This window comes from Eriocheir sinensis, chromosome 54 (genome assembly GCF_024679095.1).
Source record: "Eriocheir sinensis breed Jianghai 21 chromosome 54, ASM2467909v1, whole genome shotgun sequence".
Taxonomy (NCBI): domain Eukaryota; kingdom Metazoa; phylum Arthropoda; class Malacostraca; order Decapoda; family Varunidae; genus Eriocheir; species Eriocheir sinensis.
Genome location: NC_066562.1, coordinates 5,260,011 through 5,270,510, shown reverse-complemented (window position 1 = coordinate 5,270,510; position 10,500 = coordinate 5,260,011). Strand labels below are relative to the sequence as shown.

Genomic DNA, 10,500 nt, shown 5'->3' with positions numbered 1-10,500 from the left:
AGGCCTGCATAAAAAAGAAGGAACTAAGAGAGTGAGAGGCACAGTGCCATCAATGAGTAGGGAGAGTCCCCTCAACACACCCACCAAATTAGTATCAACTCCACTGGCTATGGTGGTTTGACATGGCCAGCCAGGATATGTACACACACACACACACACACACACACCTCAAAACACTTCAAAAGCACAATAAATACAAAACAACAACAATCACAAAGTTTATTGATCACCGTCCACCTTCCTTCCATCATTCTTCATTTCCATGCCTCTCCCTGGCTACTTAAGTACATGAACGAGAGGACAAGTTAACAATAATACCACAACCTGTGCTTGAGTGTTGCCGGCACCACACGCACACCACCATGAGGGGAGGCGACTCTGGTGTGGCGGCTGACAACCTGGTGATGAGGAGAGGCCTGGGAGACTTTGTGAATGTGATAACAATTGTATGAACATGGATTGTGCGTCCTCCCTCTTCCTCCTCCTCGTCCCGTATATGAATTGCCACAAGAACACTTAGATAATACAACTTGTGGTCACGTTACCTCCACGACAAATCTGACGAAATTTTCTTTACCATTCTAACATTGGTGAATTTGTCTATGGTTGTCATCATCATCATTTCTTCACTTAGATAATATAACTTGTGGTCACGTTTTCACAACAAATCTAACGAAATTTTCTCTATGATTCTAACTTTGGCTAATTTGTCTATGGTTGTCATCATCATCATTTCTTCACTTAGATAATATAACTTGTGGTCACGTTTTCACGACAAATCTAACGAAATTTTCTCTGTATCATTTTATCTTTGGCTAATTTGTCTACGGTTATCATCATCATCATTTCTTCACTTAGATAATATAACTTGTGGTCACGTTTTCACGCCAAATCTAACGAAATTTTCTCTATGATTCTAACTTTGGCTAATTTGTCTACGGTTGTTATTATCATTTTTTCCACCATAAGAAAAATATTACTAGGGCCAGCATTCTCAGACACTTTTGACTCACAACTATTTGACTGTCAGACTTACTGGCACCAAAACACACTTTGATAGACAGTGCAATGCTAAATTTTCTTTCCAATTACAAACCTAACTACATTATCAATTAGGAAATATTAAAACCCTAAGTAATTGCGATGGCCTGACATGTTGGTAATGAATACAAAGGTCTTAAGCAGTGGGATACCATTTGGCTTGGTGCAAGAGTCTGCCTCATCTTTCCAAAGCCTGGGTGAGTTGTTGGAAAAAAATAATAAGCCCAAGTATTAACCCGGTAGCTGGCGGGATCATGTTTCTTAAAGGTCCCTCTAACCAAGAAAAATGAGAAAAAATCATCACTCACACAAACCATTTCATAATAATATATATCAATGCATTTGTGATCAGTTTATGCATCATCTATTTTTTGGGGTTTATATTATGGCGAAAATTTGGCCCATCGCTGGTACATGGTAAAGCCACAAATTTAGCCCATCGCTGGTACATGGTAAAGCCACAAATTTAGCCCATCGCTGGTACATGGTAAAGCCACAAATTTAGCCCATCGCTGGTACATGGTAAAGCCACAAATTTGGCCCGTCACTGGTACACACTAAAGCCACAAATTTGGCTCGTTGCTGGTACACTGTAAAGCCACAAATTTAGCCCATCGCTGGTACATGGTAAAGCCACAAATTTAGCCCGTCACTGGTACACTGTAAAGCCACAAATTTAGCCCAGCGCTGGTACATGGTAAAGCCACAAATTTAGCCCAGCGCTGGTACATGGTAAAACCACAAATTTGCCCCGTCACTGGTTCACACTAAAGCCATAAATTTAACCTGTTGCTGGTACACTGTAAAGCCACAAATTTGGCCCGTCACTGGTTCACACTAAAGCCATAAATTTAGCCTGTCGCTGGTACACTGTAAAGCCACAAATTTGGCCCATCGATTGTACATACACCATAAAGCCACAAATTTGGCCCGTCGCTGGTACACGGTAAAGCCACAAATTTGTCCTGTCGCTGCTACCGGGTTAGATTAATTCCTCTGTGCATAAATATTCCTGTTACTCCTCTGCACACTCTCTAAGGAGCAGCACCATCGTAGGCCTCTTTTGATTCCTCTTTTTTGCATCCTTGAGCTGAACCCTTTCCTTAAAAAATTAATATATGAAAAAGGGCAGTGAAGTCTAACCCCCTTTGAGAGATGCAAGCCATATGTTTCCTGTCGCACTGGTAGGAAAGGAAGGATGGGAAAGGATGTCCATTGTTAAGCCACCACTGTCATGAGGGGTGACTGGAAGTTCTTAGAGTACATAAAAAAAAAAAAAATAAATAAAATAAATAAATAAATACATAAATAAATAAAAAAATAAAATAAAAATAAAAATCTACTACTAAAGATAATTTTTTTCCAACAGAGGGAGGGTTGATGTTTACAAAATACTGACTTTTACACGAATATACGTATACATAAGAACATAAGAACGTAAGAACATGGTACATTTCCTTTTATCAAACATTCTAACTGCGACTAACCCGATCAAAGTTGCCATGACTGTTAGACTCATTGCCACCACAACACTTTGATAGACAGTGTAATGTTTAATCTTCTTTCCAATTACAAACCTAACTACATTTTCTTCTAGCAAATATTAAAACCGTAAGGAATCAAAACCAGGCTCCTGAGATGCAAGGCAAGCACTCTACCATCACAACAAAGATACCTCAAAGCTTAAAGGGGATATAACACTGGGCAAATTTTCCGTGGATCTTGTCAAACCACGATTTCCGCTGGCGTGGTTCTTATATTTCCGTTGTTTTCTGACGTGTCCACGATCTTCCAAAGCTACGGTAGATTTCACAGAAGGATGACGGTATTACTCACCATCATCATCAGCAGCAATAACAAGAAACAAATGAGAACCACGCCAGCGGAAATCGTGGTTTGACTGAAGATCCACGGAAAATTTGACCAGTGTAGTAGCCTTTTAAGACCTCCATATTCCTTCTTAACGTCTCAGGCTATCACATAATTTGATCATGTTATCACCGACTGTTAGATTCTCACAGCAACCAGACACACGCTTAGAGAATATGTCACACTACACTTTATTCCCTATGACGCACCTTACAGCACTCTTCTTTCTTGCAAAATAATTCGGACTTTTTGATTCTTATGGCAACATGAAAACAGGCTTAGGAAATGTTATGCTATGTCATGTTACACTTTCTTCCAAACGACGCACACTTCCTTTACGCAAAATTACGACTTTTTGATTCTTATAGCGACCAGAAACATGCTTATAAAATGTTACGCAATGTTACTTGACGCTTTCTTTCCTATGAACCTGACAGCACACTTTCTTTTAGTAATCATGCCCCTGTTAAATTCTTATAGCGATCTGAAACATGCTTTAAAATGTTACGCTATGTTATGTGACGCTTTCTTACCTGTGAACCTGACAGCACACTTTCTTTTAGTAGTGATGCTTTCTTCCCTATAAACCTAACAGCACACTTTCCTTTAGTAATCTTGCACCTGTTAAATTCTCATAGCGACCAGAAACAGGCTTATAAAATGTTACGCGATGTCACGTGACACTTTCTTCCTTATGAACATGACAGCAAACTTTCCTTTAACCCGGTAGCAGCAGGGATCATGTTTCTTAATGGTCCCTCCAAGCGAGAAAAATGAGAAAAAATCATCACTCACACAAACCATTTCATAATATATATCAACGCATTTGTGATCAGTTTATGCATCATCTAATTTAGGGGTTTTATATCATGCCACAAATTTGGCCCGTCACTGCTACACGGTACAGCCACAAATTTGGCCCGTCACTGCTACACGGTACAGCCACAAATTTGGCCCGTCGCTGCTACACGGTACAGCCACAAATTTGGCCCGTCACTGCTACACGGTACAGCCACAAATTTGGCCCGTTGCTGCTACACGGTACAGCCACAAATTTGGCCCGTCACTGCTACACGGTACAGCCACAAATTTGGCCCGTCACTGCTACACGGTACAGCCACAAATTTGGCCCGTCGCTGCTACCGGGTTAATAAATTTGCACTTGTTGGAATCTTATAGCGACCACAACCATGCTTACAAAATATGTTATGCTACACTTGTTTCCCTACGATGCACTCGCCAGCACACCTCCTTATGGTAAATGTTCTGCCGTGGGTAAATTTATCATGTTGGCACGACGGTTACAGCCACAAAAAGCACGTTTAAAAATACACTTCCTACTTGTCCCTTCCCATGAGGAGTACTGGCATTGTCTTTTCAAACAAGTTACTTCCTATACTTGTGTAGAAGAGGATTTTTTAACTAATTATTTTAAGGTAAAGTTTATGAGATTGAGTTTATGTGGATTCTACTTTTCTAAGGGCTTGCTGCTACTACGAGGACAACTACTACTACTACTACTATTGATACTACTACTACTACTACTACTACTACTTCTGCTACATTTCTAAGGGGATTAAATTCATTCCTCAGAACATCAAGTCTTCACGTTTTCTGAGGACTTACTACTACTACTACTACTACTATTGCTGGTACTACTACTTCTACTACATTTCTAAGGGGATCAAGTTCATTCCTCAGAACATCAAGTCTTCACATCTTCTGAGGGCTTACTACTACTACTACTACTACTACTACTACTACTACTGCTACTACTACTTCTACTACATTTCTAAGGGGATCAAATTCATTCCTCAGAGCATCTAGTCTTCACGAGCTTGACTTTTACATGAGATCAGCTTTGCAGGGAATGTAAGGAACACTTCTATAAACAATCTTAACCACGACCAATTTATTCAGTTTATCACAATTGTTGGATTCTCGTATCTATCGAGGGAGTGATAAAAAATACTTGACTACTTCCCTGACTACATACTAAGCATAACTGATTTGTGCACCTAAAATTTATCAGTATGTTCATCACTTCTAAATCACTATAACACTGATATGTTCTCGACGAGGAAGTCTTCTGGATAATCATGAATGGCGAAGATAAAGGTAATAATGATAATAGTAATGAAAAAGGTAGAAGGTTAATCAAAGCCCACCTGTCTGAATGAGGCTACCAAACCTAACTAAAGTTCATCCCAGCAACGCCCTAATTCCTTTCTTAACCCCTTGGCTGCGGATTTCCTACAAGAAAACATCACCAAGCTACAGGAGTGGAGCAAAAAGTGGCTGCTACAATTCAATGAAGAGAAATGTAAAGTCTTGCACCTTGGGAGGGGATATCCAGCATACCAATACCACATGGGAAACACTCCACTATCCACCACAGAGGCAGAGAAAGACCTGGGAGTGCATGTTACCAGGCTACCAGTGAAGGCCAAATCTGAGCCAATCGCAGCGGACCGACTCACAGATTTCTAACAAGATGCAGGAGAGAAGTGTGTGTAGCTTTTTAATGACTTTATAAATGCCTGATGATTGCCAAAATGATAATGACAAATGCTTCTTGCTGTTGTGATTATAGAGTATTGTGAAAGAAACAAAGCTGCTGCAGATGGCAAGACTTGTTTTAGACAGCAGGAATAGAGAAAAGAGAAGTGTTTGGCTAATCAGCTGACTAAACTATGGGCCACTTTCACAGTTCGCCATGATGGGTTAATAAGCCTCCAAACCAATACCAAGAACTTCAAAAATTCCGTCATATTTTTTTTTTTTACAACAAAGGAGACAGCTCAAGGGCACAGAAAAAGGAAACAATAATAAAAAAATGTGTTCATGTTTAAGTTAAGAAATTTGAGGAGACCATACAGAAAATCCTTTGTGTATCCAGTCTTGTATTGAAAACCTAACCATCATGGAGTGTAGAAGATCAAATAGTTTGGTTCGGGTGATTACAAAGCCACTGTGACGGACTGTGAAATCTGCTCTAAGCGTCGTATTATAAAACATTTCATCGCCCAAGAACACATATTTGACAAGGCTTTCGTAGGCGTTGTGGGCATTTCCAGGAGTAGTATTAAGACCCTGGTGGTAGTTTGACCCTTCTTCTGTAACATGAACTTGAAGGGACACTCATTAGAACCTGACTGACCCCCTCTTTGAACTTTAGAAATAGCTGATGTGAGAAGTGAGTGTCTGATAATACCAACCAAAATCCTCAAAAAGATCAATGAAATGAGCAACCAAAGAAGTGTTTCATTAAGCAATACATCAACAGACCCACACTTAGATCAAATCAGCAGGAAGCGACTAAAAATCATCAATGAACGGATTCAAAAAACCTTCAAACAGATCAAATATATGAAAGAAAAAGACTGCAAGTGCCGAGTTTGTTAGCGTCCGTCCAACACACAAGCAGCATGGATTAGGTCATACTACAGAGCAACCACTAACTACACCAGTAAGTCGTCCCTCAAATAGTACGGGCGTTTGGGACCTGCAGGTGTTTTGGTAGAAGTGTTGCTGTAGCAGTCACCGCTCAAATTCCGTGTTCCTTCCCCTCAGTGACAATAAGAAAATGGGGCATTGCAGCATAGACTCTATATTCATTTTTACTTTGTGTCAATGTTTTCGTTCATGCTCCCGTCTCGCTGTTTCTTGTGTGTCTAATTGTTTATCTCTTGTTATTTGTTTATCTTCTACTGTCCGTCCATGTCCTCTTGTCGTCCATTCGTACACATTGTTCTACACATACACCCACACTTAAATGTTAACCTACACAAACAACATTCACACAAACGCATACACAAACAAACACCTATCCTATGTGTTGTCCTTGTTGTAATGACCTATGTGATTTTTGTCCAATAAAGTAACCCTGGCGGATATGACTTTCTCTATCCGTGAACTGATTAGCACTTAGAACACTCGCTAACACCAACATTGCCACTCACGCCATGGCTACTTGGTGCAACGAGCGGGAAATTTAAAAATCCTAAAAAATTCTTCCATGACAATCCGTATAAAACTGAAACCGAACTATTGGAAACTGTACTATTTGAGGGATGACTGTACTATGAATTGCTCTAATATAAATACCACCAATAAAACCCTGAATAATGGTGAGTTAGCTAAAATAATAAGTAGCCTGCTAGCGTTGTCAGCCTGATTCACACCCACACACAGACACGCTAAATAAGAACACACGACAGGCCAGCCACAACTACTAAAATGATTGTTCTTTAGTCTTTTGTCCTAGTATGACCTAAGTCCGTATTACTAAACGTCTCGGCCCCTCAGTTTGCCTATTTGAAAAGCCTCTCGTAGAAGCTGCATGGGTTTTCATGGGCTGTTTTGTGACCCTGGTGATAGTTTTACACGACTTCTGCACCTTGAACGGAGAAAAACACCCATTATTAAACGTCTCGGCCACTCAGTCCATCTAATCGAAAAGCCTCTCATAGAAGCTGCATGGGTTTTCATGGGCTGTTTTGTGACCCTGGTGATAGTTTTGCATGACTTCTGGACCTTGAATGGAGAAAAACACCCATTATTAAACGTCTCGGCCACTCAGTCCATCTAATCGAAAAGCCTCTCATAGAAGTTGCGTGGGATTCCATGGACTGTTTTGTGATCACAGTGATAGTTTTACACGACTTCTGGACCTTGAACGTGAAAAACACCCTTAAAGACCCGGTTAATCTTCTGTGTCTGTATCATTAAACGCCTCGGTCCCTCAGTTCGCCTGTTTGAAAAGCCTCTCGTAGAAGTTGTGTGGGTTTTCATGGACTGTTTTGTGATCCCAGTGATAGTTGAGGTATACATAAGAGATTGCTATGGTTTACGTGGATGGGAGATCATGGCTGAGAAGAGATTGATGGAGCGGAGAATTGATCCGGAAAATGCGATTACTGACCGATTCAACCTTCCCCATCTTTACATACATGAGAGATTCCTAAGGTTGAGGAGAATAGGAGATCATGGCTGACAATAGATTGATAGAATGGAGAATTGACCCAGAAAATGCTTTATATACTGACCAAAACAAAGCCTCTAGATTGCTAAATACATAAGATATTGGTAGAGTTGAGATGGATGGGAGATCGTGGTTGAGAAGAGATTGAAAGAATGGAGAATTGATCAGGAAAATGCTTTATCTACTAGCCAAAATAAAACCTTGAGATCTAAAAACACATAAGAAATTGAGAGAGTTGAGATGGATGGGAGATCGTGGGTGAGAAGAGATTGATAGAATGGAGAATTGATCAGGAAAATGCTTTATATACTAGCCAAAATAAAACCTTGAGATCTCTAAATACATAAGAAATTAAGAGAGTTGAGATGGATGGGAGATCGTGGGTGAGAAGAGATTGATCGAATGGAGAATTGATCCGGAAGACGCTTTTTATCCCAGCCAAAAATAAAACCTTGAATGGATGGGAGATGGGGTGAGAAGAGATTGATCGAATGGAGAATTGATCGAAATAAAACCTTGAGATCTCTAAATACATAAGAAATTGGTAGAGTTGAGATAGATGGGAGATCGTGGTTGAGAAGAGATTGATAGAATGGAGAATTGATCAGGAAAATGCTTCATCTACTAGCCAAAATAAAACCTTGAGATCTCTAAATACATAAGAAATTGGTAGAGTTGAGATGGATGGGAGATCGTGGGTGAGAAGAGATTGATCGAATGGAGAATTGATCTGGAAAACGCTTTATCCACTAGCCAAAATAAAACCTTGAGATCTAAAAACACATAAGAAATTGGTAGAGTTGAGATGGATGGGAGATCGTGGTTGAGAAGAGATTGATAGAATGGAGAATTGATCTGGAAAACGCTTTATCCACTAGCCAAAATAAAACCTCGAGATCTCTAAATACATAAGAAATTGAGAGAGTTGAGATGGATGGGAGATCATGGTTGAGAAGAGATGGATAGAATGGAGAATTGATCAGGAAAATGCTTCATCTACTAGCCAAAATAAAACCTTGAGATCTCTAAATACATAAGAAATTGAGAGAGTTGAGATGGATGGGAGATCGTGGGTGAGAAGAGATTGATCGAATGGAGAATTGATCTGGAAAACACTTTATCCACTAGCCAAAATAAAACCTTGAGATCTCTAAACACATAAGAAATTGATAGAGTTGAGATGGATGGGAGATCGTGGGTGAGAAGAGATTGACTGAATGGAGAATTGATCTGGAAAATGCTTTATCCACTAGCCAAAATAAAACCTTGAGATCTCTAAATACATAAGAAATTGGTAGAGTTGAGATGGATGGGAGATCGTGGGTGAGAAGAGATTGATAGAATGGAGAATTGATCTGGAAAACGCTTTATCCACTAGCCAAAATAAAACCTTGAGATCTCTAAATACATAAGAAATTGGTAGAGTTGAGATAGATGGGAGATCGTGGTTGAGAAGAGATTGATCGAATGGAGAATTGATCTGGAAAATGCTTTATCTACTAGCCAAAATAAAACCTTGAGATCTCTAAATACATAAGAAACTGAGAGAGTTGAGATGGATGGGAGATCGTGGTTGAGAAGAGATTGATCGAATGGAGAATTGATCAGGAAAACGCTTTATCCACTAGCCAAAATAAAACCTTGAGATCTCTAAGTACATATGAAATTGGTAGAGTTGAGATGGATGGGAGATCATGGTTGAGAAGAGATGGATAGAATGGAAAATTGATCCGGAAAATGCTTTATCCACTAGCCAAAATAAAACCTTGAGATCTCTAAATACATAAGAAATTGGTAGAGTTGAGATGGATGGGAGATCGTGGGTGAGAAGAGATTGATAGAATGGAGAATTGATCTGGAAAATGCTTTATATACTAGCCAAAATAAAACCTTGAGATCTCTAAGTACATAAGAAACTGAGAGAGTTGAGATGGATGGGAGATCGTGGGTGAGAAGAGATTGATCGAATGGAGAATTGATCTGGAAAATGCTTTATCTACTAGCCAAAATAAAACCTTGAGATCTCTAAATACATAAGAAATTGAGAGTTGAGATGGATGGGAGATCGTGGCGGAGAACAGATTTGCGGAATGGAGAATAGGGATATACTGACGACAGAGCCTCCTACAAAAACAGCGACATTGATAAATAAATAAAGATAATTAGATGGAAAGAATAACAGGTAACATATCATCACCCTCATAATATAATCGCTTAAGTAACTTTTCATTGATTTCCAGGTTTTTGTCTACATCAATTTCGCATCATGTGACGCCCATTTTCGTACAGTTGTCTCCATCATTTAAGGTTCGAGTGTTCTAGGATTGGCCTTTTCATTTCTGCGTAAATCTTAAGCCAAATGAGGCAATGACAGTTATTTTCCGATTTCGTGTAAAGTAGAAAATAATGACTTTGGTGGTTTGTTTCGAAGTTGATGATGTGATAATAGAAGATAGCGCTAACGGAACTTGATGATAGGAACAGGGTAGAGGAACAAGACGACGGAATAATTTGGCGATGAAATACGATAACGAAATAATATGAAGTGGATCAAAAACGTGGATCAATAAAGTGGATAAATAAGGTGGATAAATTAGTATGTTCAC

General features: G+C 39.5%; 2 long non-coding RNA genes across 21 annotated transcripts; one reads left to right on the top strand and one right to left on the bottom strand.

Annotated features, from left to right (window-relative positions):
• Positions 1-205: 205 nt before the first annotated feature.
• LOC126983598 (uncharacterized) lies at positions 206-10,052 on the bottom strand. Of its 20 annotated transcripts, none has more exons than XR_007736010.1 (5): positions 9,910-10,028; positions 9,660-9,784; positions 9,035-9,534; positions 8,410-8,784; positions 206-8,094 (listed from the first exon to the last, which is right to left on the bottom strand). It is a non-coding gene; the product is annotated as an uncharacterized LOC126983598 (long non-coding RNA). The 20 variants fall into 20 exon arrangements; XR_007736015.1 differs by lacking the exon at positions 9,910-10,028 and having other exon boundaries at positions 206-3,373; positions 3,532-8,094; positions 9,660-9,819; XR_007736000.1 differs by lacking the exon at positions 9,910-10,028 and having other exon boundaries at positions 206-7,309; positions 7,447-8,094; positions 9,660-9,819.
• Positions 8,436-9,956, top strand: LOC126983602 (uncharacterized). Its single transcript, XR_007736024.1, has 3 exons — positions 8,436-8,563; positions 8,941-9,688; positions 9,816-9,956. It is a non-coding gene; the product is annotated as an uncharacterized LOC126983602 (long non-coding RNA).
• Positions 10,053-10,500: the final 448 nt, after the last annotated feature.